This window comes from Narcine bancroftii, chromosome 1 (genome assembly GCF_036971445.1).
Source record: "Narcine bancroftii isolate sNarBan1 chromosome 1, sNarBan1.hap1, whole genome shotgun sequence".
In the NCBI taxonomy this organism is placed as follows: domain Eukaryota; kingdom Metazoa; phylum Chordata; class Chondrichthyes; order Torpediniformes; family Narcinidae; genus Narcine; species Narcine bancroftii.
Genome location: NC_091469.1, coordinates 383,094,791 through 383,117,564, shown reverse-complemented (window position 1 = coordinate 383,117,564; position 22,774 = coordinate 383,094,791). Strand labels below are relative to the sequence as shown.

The 22,774-nt window shown below is 47.0% G+C and overlaps 1 protein-coding gene across 5 annotated transcripts in view; it reads left to right on the top strand.

Annotated features, from left to right (window-relative positions):
- Positions 1–2,551: 2,551 nt before the first annotated feature.
- The window catches only part of LOC138751343 (coagulation factor XIII A chain-like), a 120,655-nt gene continuing 100,432 nt past the window's right edge, over positions 2,552–22,774 (top strand). For 2 of the 5 annotated variants that reach the window (XM_069913517.1, XM_069913513.1), the window contains exon 1: positions 2,552–2,638. The gene's annotated coding sequence lies outside the window, so the exon portion shown is untranslated. The other 3 variants (XM_069913516.1, XM_069913514.1, XM_069913515.1) reach the window with 3 other exon arrangements.

Sequence of the window (22,774 nt, the reverse complement as noted above, 5' to 3'; positions counted from 1 at the left end):
ATGTTTTTTACTCAGAGTTGTGGTTGGCTGGAATGCTGTGCCAGGGATAGTGGTGGAGGCTGAAACATTAGGAGCACTTAAGAGAGTCTTTCCAATCTCTGTGTGCCTCTCTTCATTTTTGATCAGGTCACCCTTCAGCCTTCAACACTCCAGGAGAAACAATCCAAGTTTGTTGGGAAGAATAAAAATGAGATTAATATTGATTAGTGTAAATGGTTGGCACAGATTTAGTGCTTGATTACATGCTATATGACTACTAACTTCATGATATATGTAAGAAAAATAGATAAAAAATGTTTGTTTTTTTTGGTAGGAATATATAAGCCAGCTCAACATCGAGGGCTGAAGGGCCTGTACTGTGCTGTAATATTCTATGTTCTAATCTTTTGGCTTTTCATGCATCAAAGAATGAAAATGTTGACATTTGAAACCTCACAGTATTTGTTAGATATGTTGTCAAGATCATTGGGCTTCTTGTATCTCTGAGTAGCACTGTCATGCATTCATAGCTGGCTTCTGAATGACGACTGGTGAAGAACTTCAATTTCTTCTTCAACCCTGTAAATAATGGCATTGGACCATAATCATCAGACCTAAAGAAAAAACTTTTGTAGTTTCTAGTAATACCTTTGATCTTGAAAAGTAAGTTAAAATAGAAAATAGAAGAATATGCATTATGTCCGCAGGAAAGTTTCTTGTCTTATTTTAACTGCCAGCTGTTTCCACAGGGAGGGGTTGGATACAATTTGTTGTCATTGCATTCTTTTATCAGAGAGACCTAAAAGGAGGGAAGGCTCAAGACTGAAAATATGCACCAACAGGCTTAAAGGCAGGTTCTTCCTGCAGCCATCAGGCTCCTGAACGAACCTTTCAACAGTGTTCTCATGCTGCGCTTGCTTGGTGCTAATTGATCTTCATTGTAATCCCATAGTCTGTGCAATGTACAAAGCACTGTTATGTTAAAGAACTGTTAGATTGCTCACAGAAGAATGCTTTTCCCTGCATTTGGTATTTTATGACAAATACATTTGAACATAAATGAAATGCTGAAAAGTACAAGACTTTATTGATTCATTAGGAGCAAAATGTTGTAACTCCATGACAATTGTCTCTTTGGATGTACATTGAGCAAAACATTGATTTAGTGTTTCCTTTCCAATTGCTCAACCTAACAGAAGCACTGGGCCCCACCACTGGGGCACTGGGAGCAGCCCTGGGCCCCACCCCAAGGTCACTGGGAACAGCTCTGGATTCAATCCCTGGGGCACTGGGGGCAACTGTGGGTCACACAATTGAAAGAGTGAGGGTATAGATCCTAACAATATTTGGACTTCATATTTACAAACAAGAAGGCATAGATTTAAGATGACCAAAAAGAGTTTTAATGGGATTTTGTGGAGTAAGTTATTTTCCTACAGAGAGTGGGCGATGTCTGGAAGTTGCAGTTGGAGGAGGTTGTGCAGTCAGATACAATCAATGTTTAAGAGACATTTTGATAAAAACACTTGAATAGACCAGGTATAGAAGATATGGTTTTAATGCATGTCAAAAATGTAATTGGAGTTGGGCAGCACGGACATGATGGGCAGAAGGGCCTGTTTTTGTTCCATACAACTCAAAACATTGTAACACAGAAAAAATATGCAATTTACTGGAGGAAATCAGTGGATGGAGCAGCATCATTTATAGGTGCCATGTCTCATGTATTCCCTCCAGTACACAGGCTAAGTTCTATCCTTGAAGTTGGAAGGTGATTAAATTGAAGCTTTCAAGGTGTGAAGGGGAACCTGTGGAGTCGAATGTGGGGAATCTGTTGGCAAGTCCAGGACAAGTATCAGGAATGAAGTCAAACACACATGGGGTCGCACAGTTTGACGACGTTCACTCTCACAGCGAGCCACAGATGCTGGATGTCAGCTGACGAATTGTCTGGGACCCAAGGTATGAGAGGGTGTGGGGAGGGGTGTTGCTCTGATGGTGTAGGGTCTCGCAACATACTGGACCTCCCGCACACTGGAGCAGGGTCGGGACCGGGATCCGCGAGGTTGCCGATGGAGAGCAGGGCTCCCTGATCCTACCGAGGGTTGGGAACCAGCCTCCGAGAAGGGTGCCTTGGTGCTCGAAGCAGACAGGAAGCCGTGCGGCGATGGAGGTTACGGGGGCGCCGAAGGCGGCGGGATCCACGGACACCCGGTATCTCCGAGGGAACTCTGGCTAGCGGACTCGTGGCGCCTCGTTGGTGCAAAGGAAAAACTTTCTGTGCTTTTGTGCCCATAACAATGAAGGGACTGTTTAAAGACTCGGGGTCGGGCAGCGCTGGCAGAGACAGAAGCAACGCTGAGCAGAAAGTCCCAGGCACAGCGTGAGCTCCCATTGCCCCCACCCCCGGAGCGATGGGCCCCTCACGCCCATGGCGAGTGCACGATTCTGTTCAGCGAATGTCCGTCAGATACGGCATCAGAAACGAATTAGGAGGCGGAATGCGATTTGGGAGGGGAGGGGAGGGGAGGGGAGGGGAGGGGAGGGGCGGGGCGGGGCGGTGGGTGTGATTGGGCTTCGACGCTTTATAAAAGGAGGGCAGCCAGACTTGCGAACTTGACCGTTCACCGGAATCCTCCGGCAACGTCCCGGACACCAGGTAACGGCGCCCTCGCCAGCAGTCTGCCGGTCAGCGAGGACTTTGAGTGGACTCCTTTTCGGTGCTCGTGTCGTTTGCATTCTCTGTTGGAGGTTGGAGGGTATTCCACGTGTTTTGTTTTGTGCCGACTCCTGCCGCGCGTTAGTTTCTTGTTTGAAAGTTTGGAGAGTTTGCAGAAGTCCTGCTCCTGCCACAGCGGCTGTGAAGCCGGGCGTGAGCCCAGAGCGTTGGGACATCGTGACTTTGGGACAGCAGTGTCCCGGACACTTCGTTCCCCCTCCTCAAAGGAGGGTCGAGGTCAGTTGATGCCCGTCCCGCTGTGTTCGTCCTGCTTCTCTCTGTCCGTCTGCCGTTCACGGTGAACCAGATCAAATCTCCACTTGACCTTTGGGCGCTGCGGCTGTTTAACTCGGGTGAGGATTCTGCACAGTTCGACAGAATAAGCGACGACGGATGTTTTCTAGGGCAGACGCTTGTTGGAGGGATTTACGACCGACAGCGGTCCCGGTGCGAACCGTTCTGCCAACAAGCGTTTCTTGATGGGCTGAGACAAAGACGGAATCTCAGAGGGTTTACTGCAGGGAAGGAGGCCGCTCGGCCCTTCGGGACTGTGCCCGCTGTGCAGCAGCGCCACTCCACCCATTCCAATTCCGCAAATTACAGTTAAATGTATGACTAGGAGATTGGTGCAGGAGGGAGGGCTTTAAATTCTTGGACCCAACGAACATAGGACCTCTACAAGAGGGATGAGTTGGACCTTGAGGTGCACCTCCAGTTCCTGATGAGATTTGCTGGTGGGGATTTAATCTGATTTGCCAAGGTTTGTGACTGAAAATTTCAGGAGATGAAGATCACTTGGATGTTCGAGTGAGTAAGTTCGGGAGACAGAGCAGGCAGGAACATGTCAAAGAGTGTGGAAACTGAATTTATTTAAATGCAGGTTTGACAGTCCGAGAAGATGAACTCACAGCATTGTTGGGTATATCGGACTGGGAGGTGTAGCCATAATGGAAACATGGCTGAGAGACTGTTCCAGAGTATAGATGATAGAGGTGGGGGGATTGTGTTTTTGACTGGGGAGGACATCGTGGCACTACTGAAAGGATATTTGTGCGGTTGGGGCTAATAAGACCATATAGGTGGAGCTTTGACACAAGAGGGGAATGATCACTTAAGTTGATGGGGTTTATTATAGATTCCTCAATAAGCCAGGGGGTAATAGAAGAGCTGATACTGTATATCAGGACTTTCAGATAGGATGCAGGTCAGTGGGACTAGGCAGAATAATGCAGACTAAAAGGGTCAAAGGGCCTGTTTCAGTGCTGTAGTGGTTCTATGGTTCAGCAGAATATAATCATAATTTATTATATTTGCTATTGTAGAATATGATTTTGCCTTCCCTCATATTGGCAGGGAATCTGACAGTGCAAAGAGCTTGGATGGGGCTGAATTTTTAACATGTGTCCAGGAAAGTTTTCTCCAAAAATATGTGGATGGCCCAATAAGAGGTAAACATGGGAAACATGGCAGGGCAAGTGACTGAGGGGTCAGTAGGAGAGCACTTTGGGACCAGTAACCATAATTCCACAGAACCATAGAACACTACACATAGAAGCAGCCCCTTTGTCCTATCTAGTTCATGCCTTGTCCTGTTGATCTGCACCCAGATTTAGCCCTCCATTCTCCTCCCATCCTATCCAACTTTTCTTAAATATCAAAAGAGCCTGAATTCATCACTTCAGCTGGCAACTCACTACACACTCTCACTTTGACTCCATTAGTTTTAAATAGTTATGAAAAGAGGATAGGCCTGGATAACTTAAAGTTCTAAATTGGAGGAAGGCTAATTTTGATGACATTAGGTTGGAATTTCCAAAGATCGATGGGGAGAGGCTATTTACAGATAAAGGATTGGGCGGCAAGTAGGAGGCTTTTAAAAAGATTAGGATAGCTCAGGGAATGCATGTCCCTCTTGGAGTGAATGGCAAGGCTGGTAAGAGAACTCTAGATGACGAGAGTCATTGAGGCTCTGATCAAGGAGGAGGAGTCCTATTTCAGTTGTAGATAGCTGACATCAAGTGAATCCTTTGAACAGCATTGAGGATGTGGTAGTTCACTTAAGAGGGGAAGAGAGGATATGAATGGCTCGGACAGATAAGGTTAAGAGATACTACGATTAAAGGCATAAGAGAACTGGAGCTCTTCAAGGTCATCCATGATATGGGTGAGTCCTAAAGGAGTAGTTCTCTTGTGCATTTAATGTGGAAGAAGAAATTGAGCCCAGAGAATCAGCAGAAAAAATAGTGATGACTTGAAGCGAGTACACCTAATAGAAGAGGAGTCACTGGAGGTCTTAAAACACAAAGTTAGACAAATCTCTGGGGCCTTAAAAATGTATGCTAGGACATTTTAAGAAGCTAGGAACCCTGATGAAGATATTTGCATCTTTGTTGGGCACAGGTGAAGTCCAGGAAGATTGGAGGGCAGCTAATGTTGTGTCTTCATTTAAAAGACGCAGAAAGGAAAATTGGGGAGCTGCAGGCGATGAGTTTAATGCCAATTGTGGACAAGTTGGTGGAAAGGATTCTGAGAGACAGAATTTACTTGCATTTGGAAATTTAAGGACTGGTTAGGGATAGTCAGCATGGCTTTGTGTGTGGGAAATGATGTGTCAAGAATTTGAGTTTTTTTGAAGAGATGAGTAAGAGGATTGATGGGGGTAGGGTGGTAGACATTGTCTACACAGTCTTTAGCAAAGTGCTTGACAGGGTATCACATGACCGGTATCCAGAGGGAAAGATCCAGGGTGAGCTGGCTAATTGGATGCAGAACTGAATTAATGATGGAAAACTGATGGTGTTAGTGGAGAGTTGTTGCTCAGATTAAAGGTTTATGACCAAGGGCATGCTTCGGGGATTGGTGCTGGGTCCCTATTTTCATCTTTATTAATGACTTGGATGACAATGTAGTTAGCATGGTTAGTATGTTTGCAGTTGACACCAAGGTTGGTGGTATAGTGGACAATGAACAGATTGCAACTCGATCCAGATTGGTGGTTCTCAACCTTTTTCTTTCCACTCAAATTCCACTAAGTATTCCCTATACCATAGGTGCTCTGTGATTAGTAAGAGATTACTTAAGGAGAAGGCCACTCCGATATAAAACCTACGACCCAAGGACCTCGCTGCCACGTCCCAGCTTGCTTGGCCACGGCACACGAACCATGGGTGTAAAGGGTGGGGCCAGTACTGCGCGCACTGCACTCCACCTAAAAGCTCCTTTGCGCAGGCCCGAGGACAGGTCCACGTCCTCCCCCTCCACGTCCTCCCCCTCAAAAGATGCTCACAAACTCAAGCTAGCATGCTGGAACATCAGAACCATGCTAGACAAGGCTGACAGCCACCGACCTGAACGTCGGTCTGCCCTCATTGCACATGAACTCCTCAGACTTGACATCGACATAGCCGCTCTCAGTGAAGTCCGCCTGGCAGATGTAGGCAGCCTCCAAAAACGCGGCGCGGGCTACACACTCTACTGGTCTGGCAAGCCTTCGGATGAACGACGCCTATCTGGTGTAGGCTTCATGGTCAAGAGCTTCATTGCCTCCAAACTCGAAAACCTTCCGACAGGCCTCTCGGACCGAATCATGTCCATGCGACTCCCACTTCAAAACAAGCGTCACATCACCCTCATCAGTGTCTATGCTCCAACCCTCCAGGCGGAACCAGCAGAAAAGAACAAGTTCTACACCGACCTGCGCAACCTCATCCAACGTACCCCTACAGCCGACAAGGTTGTCATCCTGGGCGACTTCAACGCTCGTGTCGGCAAAGACTCAGAAACCTGGCCAGGAATCCTGGGCAAGCATGGCGTCGGCAAGTGCAACGACAATGGGCGCCTCCTGTTGGAGCTCTGCGCAGAACAGCGACTTGTCATTACAAACACCCTTTTTCAGCAGAGGGACAGCCTTAAGACCACCTGGATGCATCCCCGATCCAAACACTGGCACCTCCTGGACTACATCCTGGTGCGAGAAAGTGACAAACAAGATGTGCTCCACACCAGGGTCATGCCTAGCGCGGAATGCCACACTGACCACCGGCTGGTTCGCTGCAAGCTCAACCTTCACTTCAAGCCAAAGCCCAGGAACAATAAAGCCCCCAGAAAGAGGTTCAATGTTGGAAAACTGCAGTCAGACGAAGCGAGAGGAAACTTCCAGGCAAACCTCAAAGCAAAGCTCGACGTTGCAACCCGCCTCACGGACCCGTCCCCTGAAACCCTCTGGGATCAGTTGAAGACTACCATACTGCAATCCACTGAAGAGGTACTGGGCTTCTCCTCCAGGAAAAACAAGGACTGGTTTGACGAAAACAGCCAGGAAATCCAGGAGCTGCTGGCAAAGAAGCGAGCTGCCCACCAGGCTCACCTTACAAAGCCGTCCTGTCCAGAGAAGAAACAAGCCTTCCGTCGCGCATGCAGCCATCTTCAGCGCAAACTCCAGGAGATCCAAAATGAGTGGTGGACTAGCCTCGCCAAACGAACACAGCTCAGCGCGGACATTGGCGACTTCAGGGGTTTCTACGAGGCTCTAAAGGCTGTGTACGGCCCCTCACCCCAAGTCCAAAGCCCGCTGCGCAGCTCAGACGGCAAAGTCCTCCTCAGCGACAAGATCTCCATCCTCAACCGATGGTCAGAACACTTCCAATCTCTTTTCAGTGCCAACCGCTCAGTCCAAGATTCCGCCCTGCTCCAGCTCCCTCAACAGCCCCTAAGGCTAGAGCTGGATGAGGTTCCCACCCTGGATGAGACATATAAGGCAATCGAACAACTGAAAAGTGGCAAAGCAGCAGGTATGGATGGAATCCCCCCAGAAGTCTGGAAGGCTGGCGGCAAAACTCTGCATGCCAAACTGCATGAGTTTTTCAAGCTTTGTTGGGACCAAGGTAAACTGCCTCAGGATCTTCGTGATGCCACCATCATCACCCTGTACAAAAACAAAGGCGAGAAATCAAACTGCTCAAACTACAGGAGAATCACGTTGCTCTCCATTGCAGGCAAAATCTTCGCTAGGATTCTACTAAATAGAATAATACCTAGTGTCGCCGAGAATATTCTCCCAGAATCACAGTGCGGCTTTCGCGCAAACAGAGGAACCACTGACATGGTCTTTGCCCTCAGACAGCTCCAAGAAAAGTGCAGAGAACAAAACAAAGGACTCTACATCACCTTTGTTCACCTCACCAAAGCCTTCGACACCGTGAGCAGGAAAGGGCTTTGGCAAATACTAGAGCGCATCGGATGTGCCCCAAAGTTCCTCAACATGATTATCCAACTGCACGAAAACCAACAAGGTCGGGTCAGATACAGCAATGAGCTCTCTGAACCCTTCTCCATTAACAATGGCGTGAAGCAAGGCTGTGTTCTGGCACCAACCCTCTTTTCAATCTTCTTCAGCATGATGCTGAACCAAGCCATGAAAGACCCCAACAATGAAGACGCTGTTTACATCCGGTACCGCACGGATGGCAGTCTCTTCAATCTGAGGCGCCTGCAAGCTCACACCAAGACACAAGAGAAACTTGTCCGTGAACTACTCTTTGCAGACGATGCCGCTTTAGTTGCCCATTCAGAGCCAGCTCTTCAGCGCTTGACGTCCTGCTTTGCGGAAACTGCCAAAATGTTTGGCCTGGAAGTCAGCCTGAAGAAAACTGAGGTCCTCCATCAGCCAGCTCCCCACCATGACTACCAGCCCCCCCACATCTCCATCGGGCACACAAAACTCAAAACGGTCAACCAGTTTACCTATCTCGGCTGCACCATTTCATCAGATGCAAGGATCGACAATGAGATAGACAACAGACTCGCCAAGGCAAATAGCGCCTTTGGAATACTACACAAAAGAGTCTGGAAAAACAACCAACTGAAAAACCTCACAAAGATAAGCGTATACAGAGCCGTTGTCATACCCACACTCCTGTTCGGCTCCGAATCATGGGTCCTCTACCGGCACCACCTACGGCTCCTAGAACGCTTCCACCAGCGTTGTCTCCGCTCCATCCTCAACATCCATTGGAGCGCTTACACCCCTAACGTCGAAGTACTCGAGATGGCAGAGGTCGACAGCATCGAGTCCACGCTTATGAAGATCCAGCTGCGCTGGATGGGTCACGTCTCCAGAATGGAGGACCATCGCCTTCCCAAGATCGTATTATATGGCGAGCTCTCCACTGGCCACCGTGACAGAGGTGCACCAAAGAAAAGGTACAAGGACTGCCTAAAGAAATCTCTTGGTGCCTGCCACATTGACCACCGCCAGTGGGCTGATAACACCTCAAACCGTGCATCTTGGCGCCTCACAGTTTGGCGGGCAGCAACCTCCTTTGAAGAAGACCGCAGAGCCCACCTCACTGACAAAAGGCAAAGGAGGAAAAACCCAACACCCAACCCCAACCAACCAATTTTCCCTTGCAACCGCTGCAATCGTGTCTGCCTGTCCCGCATCGGACTTGTCAGCCACAAACGAGCCTGCAGCTGACGTGGACTTTTTACCCCCTCCATAAATCTTCGTCCGCGAAGCCAAGCCAAAGAAGAAAGAAAGAACTTAAGGTGGTATGTGAGTGGGAAGAGAAGGTTGAGGATCACTGCTCTAGACCCAATTGTTACTGAAATATTTTGCTTGAAAAAAATTGTCATTGGCCCATTTCCTTTGGAGTTATCAAACCATGCACATAATGAGTCAATTAGGTATGATTAAAAGTGGTTTTCAAACTTTTTCTTTCCACCCACATACCATCTTGAGCAATCCCTTACTAATTACAGAGCACCTATGGCATAGGGAATACTTAGCAGAATTTGAGTGGAAAGAAAAAGGTTGAGAAATACTGATCCAGATAAACTGGGAACATGAGCCAAGAAATAACAGATGGAATTTAACTTGGACAGGGTAAGTTGTGGCACTTTGGTAGGTTAAACCATGGCAGAACTTGCACAGTGAATTGAAGGACCCAGGAAATTGTTGTGGAGCAGAGAGACTAAGGGTACAGGTGCACAGTTAAATGAAATTGGCAACTGAAGCGGACAGGGTGGTGAGGAAGGTGCTTTGCATGGGCACAGGAGCAGGAATGTCATATTACAACTGTACAAGATGTTGGTCGAACCACACTTGAAGTTTTGAGCACTGTTCTCATCACCCAGATATAGGAAGGATGTCATTAATCTGGAAAGAGTGCAGAAAAAATTCATGATGTTATCAGGACTGATGGGCTTAAACTGTATAATGAGAGGTTGGGACTTTTCTTCCTTGAGTGTGGGAGATTGGTGGGGCAAGGGTTGGGGGGAATGTCATAATGGTTGATTCAAACATGAGTGAAATAAATAAGGTAGTATTTTTTCCAGGGTAGGGGAATCTAAAACTAGAGGGTATAGATTTGTGAGAGGAGAAAGATTTAAAAGGGCTTTGCGGGACACCTTCACACACAGGATGGTGATTGTATAGAATGAGCTGCCAGAGGAAGGGGTAGGGAGAATTGTAGCATTTAAGAGACACTTAGATGAGTACATGAATAGGAAAGGTTTAGAGGGATATGGGTTGAACGCAGGCAAATGGGATCAACTTGATCAGCATGGACAAATTGGGCAGAAGGATCTGTGCTGTGGAACTTAATGACTTTATAATTCTTCTTTCAAGGGCAACAATCCAGCTTCTCAGTCTAATCACATAACTAAAGCTCCTCTTCCCAGGTACCCTTCTGGTCAATCTCTTCCCACCCTCTCTGAAGCAGTTACATAATTGCCAAAGTGTAGGATCCAGAAATGTTCCACTTGTGGTTGGAGCAGGTTCATCTTGATGGCCCTGCTCTTTAATTCTCTCCTTCTATTTGCAAAACTCATTATCCCATATTTTTTAACTACTTTCACAAATTGTTCCAAAACCCCACACATAATTGCAGTTCAAAACACGACAGATGCTGGAAATCTGAACTTAAACTGAAAATGCTGGAAACACTCAACAGACCAGGTAAAGAGGGAAAATGAAGTGAATGTTTCAAATCAAGGTCCCTTTAATAGAATGGGGAAGTTTGTTGGGGGGGGGGGGGGAAACAGCAATAATTGCCACTCTGATTCCAAATCGACAAAGCCAAGATTCCTTGGATCACATGCTTCCTGACATTTTGAATGAGCCTACCATTGAGGACCTTGTCAAACGACTTTCGAAATCCATTTTAACATATCCAGCATCCTATCTTCTTCAATTTGATTGTCACCTCCTTGAAAAACTCAAATTCGTGAAGCCTGACTTGCCCTTGACAAAGCTATGCTGACTTTTCCTAATACAGTAAAACCCCTGTTAACTGGAATTCAAGCAACTGGCAAAAGAAAATGCAGAAAATAAATAGGAAAAAATATGAGAGTTTAACATTGGCGTGTCTCACCATTAGTTCGCTAATCGTGCACATGCAATTTCAAGCAACCAGAAAATTCACTCATCTGGCATCTAGCAATTTCTATAGGTGCTGGATACCAGGGGTTTTACTGAAAGACTGCTTCTCGAAATGGTCATAATTCTTGTTGCTAAGAATCCTCAATAGTTTGCCCACCATTGATGTAAGACTTAGTGGTTGATAATTCCGAGGATTCTGCCTCTTACCGTTCTTGCACAAGGGAATAACATTTGCAATCCTCGAGTACCACTCCTGTGGCCATGGAGGACACAAAGGTCATCATCAATGCCCCAGCAATCTCTTCCTTCACTTCCTGTAGTAACCTGGGTATATCCCATGTGGCCTTGGAGGATTGTCCTTTTTTTCAGTTCAAGTTTATTTATCATCCATTTGTACAAGTACAACCTGACAAAACAGTGTTCTCTGATCCTCGGTGCAACACCCTGCAAAACCACATTCAGACAAAACACACACATAGACAAATGCACAGTTATTGTATGCAAAATATTACAATAAATAAATATTTGTAGAGGTGGATACACTGCTAACTGAAGGATCACACAACCAGATGGGTTGAGTTCAGTGAGCAAAAACTGATTTATTGCAGGCTACCTGGGTGGTTTTATACTCCCAGCCCGGACCTGACTGAGAATCAGTCACTGGGGTGTCACGTGGATCCTCAAGCGCGGGCTTCTGAGCCCGGTGCTGAAGTCGGGAGGAAACCCCTGTTGGCGCCATTTTGGCTGGCTGCCCCATGAATGCATGAAAAGCGGGGCCGGTTCGCCTGCCTAATGGTGTACTGCCACACAGCCCCCCTGCCCCCCCAGGACCGGCGCCAATATCCTTTTTTTGCCAGGTGGTCTTGCTTCTTGGGCTGGGTCACAACTACTAGTTCGGTGGGATTGAGGTGGGCTGGCTTTAACCTGTCCACTGTAAACAGTTCCCTCTTACCACCCATGTCCAGTGTGAAAGTGGATCCTGAACGCTGGACGACTTTGTACGGACCTTTGTATGGTCTTTGTAGAGGTGCTGTGGAACAGCCCCGGCTGATAAAATCGTACTCTGCAGAGTACAGCTTGTTAGGGACGTAAGAGGACCGTGTGCTGTGTCTGGGAGGCGGTGGGGGTGTGAAGGTGTCCAATTGGGCCCGGAGGCAGTGAAGTAGACTGTGTGGTGACTGCTGGGGGTTGTGAGGTGCTTTGACAAACTCACCGGTTAGGGCTAGCGGTGCACCGTAGACCAGCTCGGCTGATGCCTGTAGGTCTTTGGGTGTTGAGCAGATGCCCAGGAGCACCCAAGGCAGCTCATCCACCCAGTCAGGGCCGGTGAGGCAGGCCATAAGTGCCAACTTAAGATGGTGGTGCAATCGCTCAACTAGCCCATTGGCCTGTGGGTAATAGGCCATAGTGTGATGTAGCTTGATCCCCAGCCTGTTGGCAAGCTGTGCCCAGAGCGCAGAGGTGAACTGGGTGCCCTGATCACTGGTGAGGTGGTTCACGACGCTGAACCAGGCAATCCAACCATTCAAAAGCGCTTGGGAGCAGGAATCTGTGGCATTGGAATCGCCTCGGGCCAACGAGTGGTGCGGTCTACCACTGTGAAAAGGTAATGGTTACCTCGGAAAATGGGTAAGGGTCTGACGATGTCCATGTGTATGTGGCTGAACCGTTCCCGGAAGTGTTCAAAATCTACAGGCGCTCTGGTGTGCTTGAGTACCTTGGAAAGTTGGCAATGGGTGCAGATTTTGACCCAGTCTGTAATTTGCTTCCGAAGCCCGACGAAACGTTCTGCCACCATACGGACCGTGGTCCTGATGGAAGGGTGGGAAAGGTCATGTTTATGATGGAGGATGTTTATGATGGAGGCACTGGGGCGCCGCGGCGGGGGCGGCACTGGGGCGCCGCGGCGGGGGCGGCACTGGGGCGCCGCGGCGGGGGCGGCACTGGGGCGCCGCGGCGGGGGCGGCACTGGGGCGCCGCGGCGGGGGCGGCACTGGGGCGCCGCGGCGGGGGCGGCACTGGGGCGCCGCGGCGGGGGCGGCACTGGGGCGCCGCGGCGGGGGCGGCACTGGGGCGCCGCGGCGGGGGCGGCACTGGGGCGCCGCGGCGGGGGCGGCACTGGGGCGCCGCGGCGGGGGCGGCACTGGGGCGCCGCGGCGGGGGCGGCACTGGGGCGCCGCGGCGGGGGCGGCACTGGGGCGCCGCGGCGGGGGCGGCACTGGGGCGCCGCGGCGGGGGCGGCACTGGGGCGCCGCGGCGGGGGCGGCACTGGGGCGCCGCGGCGGGGGCGGCACTGGGGCGCCGCGGCGGGGGCGGCACTGGGGCGCCGCGGCGGGGGCGGCACTGGGGCGCCGCGGCGGGGGCGGCACTGGGGCGCCGCGGCGGGGGCGGCACTGGGGCGCCGCGGCGGGGGCGGCACTGGGGCGCCGCGGCGGGGGCGGCACTGGGGCGCCGCGGCGGGGGCGGCACTGGGGCGCCGCGGCGGGGGCGGCACTGGGGCGCCGCGGCGGGGGCGGCACTGGGGCGCCGCGGCGGGGGCGGCACTGGGGCGCCGCGGCGGGGGCGGCACTGGGGCGCCGCGGCGGGGGCGGCACTGGGGCGCCGCGGCGGGGGCGGCACTGGGGCGCCGCGGCGGGGGCGGCACTGGGGCGCCGCGGCGGGGGCGGCACTGGGGCGCCGCGGCGGGGGCGGCACTGGGGCGCCGCGGCGGGGGCGGCACTGGGGCGCCGCGGCGGGGGCGGCACTGGGGCGCCGCGGCGGGGGCGGCACTGGGGCGCCGCGGCGGGGGCGGCACTGGGGCGCCGCGGCGGGGGCGGCACTGGGGCGCCGCGGCGGGGGCGGCACTGGGGCGCCGCGGCGGGGGCGGCACTGGGGCGCCGCGGCGGGGGCGGCACTGGGGCGCCGCGGCGGGGGCGGCACTGGGGCGCCGCGGCGGGGGCGGCACTGGGGCGCCGCGGCGGGGGCGGCACTGGGGCGCCGCGGCGGGGGCGGCACTGGGGCGCCGCGGCGGGGGCGGCACTGGGGCGCCGCGGCGGGGGCGGCACTGGGGCGCCGCGGCGGGGGCGGCACTGGGGCGCCGCGGCGGGGGCGGCACTGGGGCGCCGCGGCGGGGGCGGCACTGGGGCGCCGCGGCGGGGGCGGCACTGGGGCGCCGCGGCGGGGGCGGCACTGGGGCGCCGCGGCGGGGGCGGCACTGGGGCGCCGCGGCGGGGGCGGCACTGGGGCGCCGGATAGTGCCCTCCCCTTGAGGAGTCGAGAGGTCCTGGAACCACAGGCCCTGGAACCACAGTCCCTGGAACCACAGTCCCATGATGGCAATCCTGAAGGCCTGCGTCTCCTCGTCGGACTTCTGGTCCTGGGTGAGCTGGTCCAAGTCAAGGCCAGGTGTCAGCGCACAAATGGCCAGTTGTGAGAGTGCATCGGCGATCATGTTGTCTTTCCCCGCCTTGTGCCTAAAGTTGGTGGTCAACTCCGACACGATGGAGAGGTGAGGCTGTTTGCGGACCGACCAAGGATCTCTTGCCACAGCGAGCGCCTGAGTGAGGGGTTTGTGGCCAGTAAAAAATGGTGAAAGGGCTACCATCCAAGAAATAATGAAAGTGACGCACTGCCAGGTACATGCCCAGCAACTCACGATCGAAAGCCCTATACTTGCACTCTGTCGATTGAAGAAGTTGGCAAAAGAATGCCAGTGGTTTCCACTGTCTGTTCTCCTGCTGCTCCAGGACGGTACCGACGGCTGTGGCAGAGGAATCGATGGATAGCGCCATTTGCATGTCGAAGCGTGGGTGGACGAGCAGGGTAGTCTTCGCGAGGGCATCTTTCGTGGCTTCGAAATCTCTGCTAGCTTTGGAGTCCAGTCAGCTGTCTTGTCTTTGGCTGCGATGAGGGCGAAGAGCGGCTGCATGATGTGTGTGGTTATAGAAATTGACCATACCTGCGAACTCCTGTAGCCCCTTGAGGTTGTCCAGGCATGGGAACTCCCTGATTGCAGCGACCTTTGTAGCGGCAGGTGTTGTTCCTTCGGCCATGATGGTATGGGCTAGGAACTGCATGCACTCTTTCTCTTTTTTAAAAACTTTATTTATTCGTTCAAAAAACAAATCATATATGATATATACAACATTTAACTACAAACATGAACATTATTTTTTATATATTTAAAAAAAAAGAAAAGACCCCCCCTTAAGCTAACTTTACTAAGGAGAGCCATAAAGAAAGAAAAAAGAAAAAAATATTAAAGAAAAATTAAATATACATATTAAGATCTAATCAATGTAAATATTCTGAATATAACAACCACTTATTAATTAAAAAATTACAATTATTAAGTGAAACATGTAATTTTTTCCATTATTAAACAATATGCCATCTATTAATATCAATCATATTTGTATCTTTCCACTTACTAGCAATACATTTTTTCACTACGGATAAAGCTAAATATACAAAAGCAAGTTGAAGCTTATCTAATCCCAAACCTTTCAAAGGTTGCAAACTACCCAATAAAAATACTGTTGGATCTAAAACTATTTTAATCTTATACAGATATTCTAAAAACGATTGAATTTTCTTCCAAAAAGATTGTATATGTATACATGACCAAACGGCATGAAAATAAGTTCCAACCGTATCACCACATCTAAAACACAAATCTCATTATGAAAACCATACTTTTTTAATTTTTCAGGTGTTAAGTATAATTGATGTAAAAAATTATAGTTAAACATTGCATAACAAGCATTTATCAATCTAGTTACATTATCATAACAGATAATCTTCAGAAAAAATAAAACCATTTACTTTTAGATCTATCCCAATCCTTTTTATCCATACCATCCTGTAATATTTGATACATAGATGAAATATAACTCTTCTCTGGTACCTTCATAAGAAAAGTCTCAAATTTAGTCATTTCAGGTAAAATCATATCTCTACCAAACATACATTTTACCAAAGATCTAATTTGATAATTAAAAAGAGTTCTTATCAATACCAAAACCTTCCCTCATCTGATTAAAAGATAAAAATTTACCTCTTTAAAACAATCTCCCAAATTTTTCACACCTTTAAATCTCCAATGCAATAAACTTCGATTATGTATTGAAAAAGAAATAAGTTGGTTATTATACAACGGAGTTGAAGCTGATAATTTACTCCTAGAGCCTGTAATTTTATTTTTCTTTATCCATAACTTCATTAAATGTTTTAGTATAGGCACATTATATTGTTATAACAAATTTATATTCCATCTAAACAAAAATAGATGTATTTCAAATTCCATACCCGCAAACTCCTGTAGCCCCTTAAGGTTGTTCAGGCATGGGAACTCCTTGATTGCAGCGACCTTCGTAGCGGCAGGTGTGGTTCCTTTGGCCATCTCAACTTTAGCCCAACTAGGAGGCCGTACCAAATCCATCAATGATTTAATAAATTTAAGTTGGGCTGCTTCATAATAATTTTGAAAATATGGTAAACGTAATCCCCTAACTCATATTTCCAAGTTAATTTATTCAAAGCTATTCTCGAAAATTTACCTCTCCATAAAATCTCCCTAACCATTTTATTTAAGTCTAAAAAAAATTATCAAGTAAGTACGGAATAGATTGAAACAAATATTGTATACGCGGAAAGATATTCACCTTAATTGTATTTATCCTACCCATTAAATTAATAGGTAAATCTTTCCATTTGATCAAATCAGTTTTGATTTTTTTCATTAATGGAACATTATTTAATTTATATAAAGATTGATAATTAACATTCAAAATTATATGCAAATATTTAATTCAATCAGTCCATTTCAAATTAATAATATTCTTATAAACTGAATAATCTCCTTCACTTACCAGTAATATTTCACTTTTTTCCCAATTAACTTTATATCCAGAAAGACATCCATATTGTATTAATCATTCCTTCAAGTGCAAAAGTGACTGAGCTGGGTTTATGAAATATACCAATACATCATCAGCAAATAAATTAATTTTATACTCCTCGTCTAAAACTTTCATACCTTGTATCTGTGTATTTTGTCTTATCAGCTGTGCTAAAGGTTCAATCACTAACACAAACAAAGCTGGTGATAAAGGACAACCTTGACGAGTTGATCGAGTTAACTTAAACAGTTCCAAAATCAAACCATTCGTCAATACTCTAGCTACCGGTTTACTATATAGAGCCCTAATCCAATGAATAAAAAAGGACCAAACTTAAATTTCTCCAAAACTTTAAACAAAAAATTCCATTCGACTCTATCAAATTCCTTTTCTGCATCTAAAGATATCACCATTGGGTGATCTGAAGATTGTCGAAATCTATTAATCAAACTAATCATGCGCAAAATGTTATCTGAAGCATATCTATTCTTTATAAAACCTGTTTGATCTATATGAATCAACTTGGGTAAAAATTTAGCTAATATTTTGGCTATTATTATAATCTACATTTAACAATGAAATTGGTCTATATGAAGATAATTTCAAAGGATCTCTATTTTTGTTAGGAATTACTGTAATTAAAGCACTAGAACAAGACTCGGGTAATTCATAATATTCTCCAACTTGATGTAATACATCCCCAAACACTATAGATAAATCATCATAAAAAATTTTATAAAATTCAACTGAAAATCCATAATCACCAGGCGATTTACCGTTCGGCACTTCCAGCATAGCCATTTTAATTTCTGAATCAGTAATTGGTTCTTCTAACTCCTGTATATCTGCATCCTCTAATATCGGTAAATTCAACTGTGATTTTAAAAAAAATATAAAATAAAATCAATCGATCCAGTTTCTTGTTTTCCTTCAGATGTATATAACTTTTTATAAAATGAGTAAAATTCATCATTAATCTCATGAGGTTTATAAGTAATAAGGGAATTCTGTCTAACAGCATTAATAGTCCTCAAAATCTGTTCTTTCTTTAATTGCCACGCCAGTACCTTGTGTGCTTTGTCTCCCCATTCATAATACCGTTGTTTAGTCCTATTAATCACACATTCAAATTGATAAGATTGCAAAGTATTATATTCCAATTTCAACCTAGATAATTCTATTTTCTGATCTTCTGTAGCATCTTTCTGAAATTCCTTTTCTAACTCATCAATCTGTTTCTCTAATTCAAAACTCTGATTTAATTGATTCTTTTTTATTTTAGAAGTATAACTAATTATTTGTCCTCTCAAATAGGCTTTCATAGCATCCCATAATACAAACTTACTTTGAACCAAATTAGAATTTTCTTTAAAAAAAAATTAATTTGTTTTTTCAAAAAATCAATAAATTCCATATTTTTAACAACATTGTATTAAACCTCCAACGATAGGCCACTTGGATTTTCTCAGAAGTTGCATATGTAAAAAATAACAAAGAATGATCTGAAATCACCCTACTTTTATATTCTGTTTGTTGTATTTTCCCTTGAAAGTGTGCTGATACTAAAAAGAAGTCAATCCTTGAAAACGATTCATGTCTAGATGAATAAAAGGAGAAATCTTCCTCTGTCAGATTAAGATGTCTCCAAATATCTACTAAATTAAGATATTTCATCAATGCTTGAACCTGAACTGCCATCTTGGATTTCTTAACTTTCTTCAGAGATTTATCTAATAAAGGTTCCAAAACACAATTAAAATCACCACCAACTAAAATATTATCATTAGCCTGACCCAAACATAAAAATGCATCTGAAATAAATATTTCATCATCTGCATTTGGGGCATAAATATTAAGTAAAGTCCAAAATTCACTAAAAATCTTACAATTTAATTTAAGAATACATCTTGCCTTTTCCTCCATTGATTGTAATTCAAAAGAATCAATTTTTATGTATCAAAATTGCTACACGTTTAGCCCTAGAATTAAATGAAGAATATACATGCCCAACCCAGTCCCTCTTTAATTTCATACTTTCCTTCACATTCAAATGTGTTTCTTGTAAAAAAAAACAATATCAATTTTCATTTTCTTAATATACGCCAAGACTTGCTTACGCTTAATCGCACTGTTTAATCCTTGAACATTAAAAGTAGCAAACCTCAACTTTGACATACTTACTATTATTACTAAATACCAATAGTATCTTTATATGAAAACTCAAATCAAAGTATATAGGCCCTCCAATAGAAAAAAAATCACAAATTAAAAATTAACTAAAATGAAAATAAAAAAAATAAAGAAAAAAAAAGAAAACCACCCCCCCCCAAAAAAAAGTACCAAAAGGTAGTAATCCCATAAGCAAAAATTGGGTGTGGGTCACCCACCAGTGGCTGATGACTAGTTAAGAACTTAGAGCAAATCTCTCTCCCCACCCAAACAATCAATAACATCAACATATAATAATAACAAAAAAAATAAGAGTAAGAAAAAGAAAATTCTTCTTTTCATCCAAGAGATTCTAATCTCGAAGATCCCATTTCAAGAAGTTGGACTCTTTCCATTCCCGTTTCTCCCATTTCTGCCATTTCCAGAACAACCAGATTTTTCTTTAGGAGACAATGGTGGACTATGTCTTTGTCCTCTTGTATCTGGCAATGAATCAGCAAAAATCATTGCTTAAAGATCATTTTCAAAAAACCGAAATTGATAGTCTCCATAAAACACCTTCAACACTACAGGGTAGCGAAAAGTAGACTTATTACCTTTACACCACAAAACTTCTTTAACTGGATTAAATCAATGTCGACGTTGAATGACCTCTTGACTCAAATCAGGGTTTAAAAAAAACTCTGCTATTCTGAATCAATAATGGGGTTTGTCGTTGTCTCGCATTCTGCACTGCTAGTCGAAGTATTGCTTCTCTGTCCAAATAATTAAAACATTGAATTATTACTGGTCTTGATGGTTGACCAGCTGAGGGTGTTCTTCTTAGAGCTCTATGGGCTCTTTCCAGTACTAATGCCCCAGAAAAAAATTCTTGCCCTAATACTTGTGGGATCCAGTCTTTAAAGAAACGAAGAGGATCTTGTCCTTCTATACCTTCTGGCAAACTAACAATTTTCACATTATTCCTTCTGCTTTGATTCTCCAAGTAGTCTATTTTCCTCTCTAGCTCCTTCTCAAGTTCTCTCAATTCTATGACTGATTTTTCAACCTTAACACTTTTTCTGTGTTAGAAGCCACTTGTTGTTTACAGTCCAAAAAAGCAGTCTGAATTTTTAAAAATTCTTCATAAGATGCATCCACACGTATCTTAACCATATTTAATTCTGAACTTATACCAGCATTCATTTGAACCATTTCATTCATATGAAATGTCAACAAAGGTTTTATAACAGCTTGAACAATATAATTTAGTTGCATACACTGTAAGTCAGTAAAGCTCAGCTCTGCTCTCTCTGACATAGTGGCAGAATGAGGTAACTGCAGCTCCTGCTGCAACTCAACAGAAGGCATTTTAAAAGTTTTACTGCAGGTCTGGACTCCCAGCGATGGCACCCCAACTTCCTCAGGGAGTCGCCGCTGATCTCCCCCCGTATCTCGTTTTTTCATGAAATCATGAAGGTAAGCAATTTCTTCAAATTGAAGTGCTTCCTGATGCATTTCCAATAATGGAGTCATCTTCCTGCGTGCTCCCTCCGTTGAAATCGATAGGCTTTCCAAATCGGGATCCACTTCTTGGGAACACGCACCTTCTTCCAGAGAACGGGTAATTCCAGCGCCATCCTTCACTTGGTGAGTAATAGACATTTTTGTTCCAGCTCCCACAGGCAGTCTTTGAGGTTTAGACACTGAAGAGATTGAGCCTGTGGCTGTATCAAGTCGTCTCGGCTCTTGATGTTTAATCTTTTTACCATTAGTGGCCATAATAGTTCCTTGATACTTTAAACTAAAATTTAAAAGTTTAAACTTGAAAACAAAGAGTTAAAAAACGGGTACTTAAAAGTCTGGCCAGAGAGGTCGAGATTACACGTCTAGACTCTACGCTATCTTGCCACGCCCCATACACTCTTTCCTGAACTGGCACTTGGCCGGATTGATCGTTAGGCTGAAGTTGGCCAGTTGGGAGGGTGTGCAGGTGACACTGTGTTGTGCCTGGTCTCTGCTGGTGACAAGGATGTCATCTAGGTAAATGAATACGAAATTCAAATCCCTGACCACTGTGTCCATAAGGTGCTGGACGGTCTGGGCGGCGTTCTTGAGCCCAAATGGAATGCATAGGAACTTGAACAAGCCAATGGGGATGATGATGGCTGTTTTGGGCATGTCCTCGGGGAGCACTGGGATTTGGTGATACCCGCGCACCAGGTCGACCTTAGAGAATCCCCTTGTAGGTAGGCCGTATAGTCCTGGATGTGAGGGATCGGGTAACGGTCAGGTACTGTCGCGTCATAAAGCCGTCGATAATCTCTGCAGGGGCGCCAGCCGCTGGAGGCTTTCGGGACCAGGTGGAGTCGTGAGGCCCAAGGACTGTCGGAGCGTTGAATGATTCCCCAGCTCCTGCAGATGTGAGAACTCTTCCTTCGCTATCTGGAACTTATCCGACGGGAGCCAATGTGCCTTGGCGTGGACCAGAGGGCCTTGGGTGAGGATGTAATGAAACAACGCATGACTTGGTGAGGCGGTGGAGAACTGTTGCTTGAGGAGGGACAGGAACTCATCCAGGATGTGCTGAAACTCATCCTTGGATGTGCTGTCCATGGCCATCTGTGGCTGCTCTGTGTGGAAGGCGTTGAGGCAAACGGATTGGAAGGTACGGGCATCTACCAGTCGCCTACCTCAAATATCCACCAGGAGGCCATGGGCGAGGAGGAAATCGGCACCCAGGATGGTGGTTGGAAGGGAAGAGACGGTGAACCTCCAAGAAAACTTTCGCCAGCCGATCTGGAAGTAAACTGTCTTGTTCCCATACGTCCGGATCTCTGTTGCATTGGCTGCACAGAGGGGAGGTCCTCGAGGTCGGTTCCTGGACTCTATAGCCTTGGCCGGGATGACGCTGATCTGGGCCCCACTGTTGACGAGGAAGCGCCGGCTGCTGACTGAATCCCACAGGGAGAGGAGGCTGTGTCCTTGGCCAGCCGCCGCAGCCATTAACAGTGGCCGACCAGCTCATTTCCTTGGAATGAGCAGGGCTGATGACACTTCCGAGCCTTGGCTCCCCAGCGCTGGTGGTAGAAATTAGAGCGGATGCCATGCCCTTGGTTATGCTCTTGGTGGTCCCTGCAGGGACCAGGTGTTCTATCGCAGTGCTAGGGGCAGGCTTGGTGTGGTCATGCCCGTGCCCCGTGACCTGCTGGACCGCTGAGCCCTCCGGGAATTGCTTGAGCCATAGCACTTGGTCCTTCTAATCAACCTTCCTCGGGTCGGTAAAGCTCTCTTGGGCCAGTAACGGCCAGATGTCGACGGGCAGATGGTCGAGGAAAATTCGCTCTAAGAGTGGGCAGTTGGTGTGATCACCCATGAGCGCAAGCATCTCTTCCATCAGCTCCACCAGGGACCTGTCCTCCAAGGCGTCGAGGTGAAGTATCCGAGTGGCATGTTGATGCCCGGATAGTCTGAGAGATCCGGTGAGCTCTCGCTTGATGGTCCCGCATTTGTCTTCGGTGTGTGGCCACTGAATGAGGTGCAGCACATGTTTGGCGGTGGCCTGGTCCAGAACGGCGACCACATGGTAGACTTTGGTCGTGTCAGACGAAATCTGGCAGAGGTGAAACTGAGCCTCCACGTGGCTGAACCAGGTCTCCGGCTCCTGAA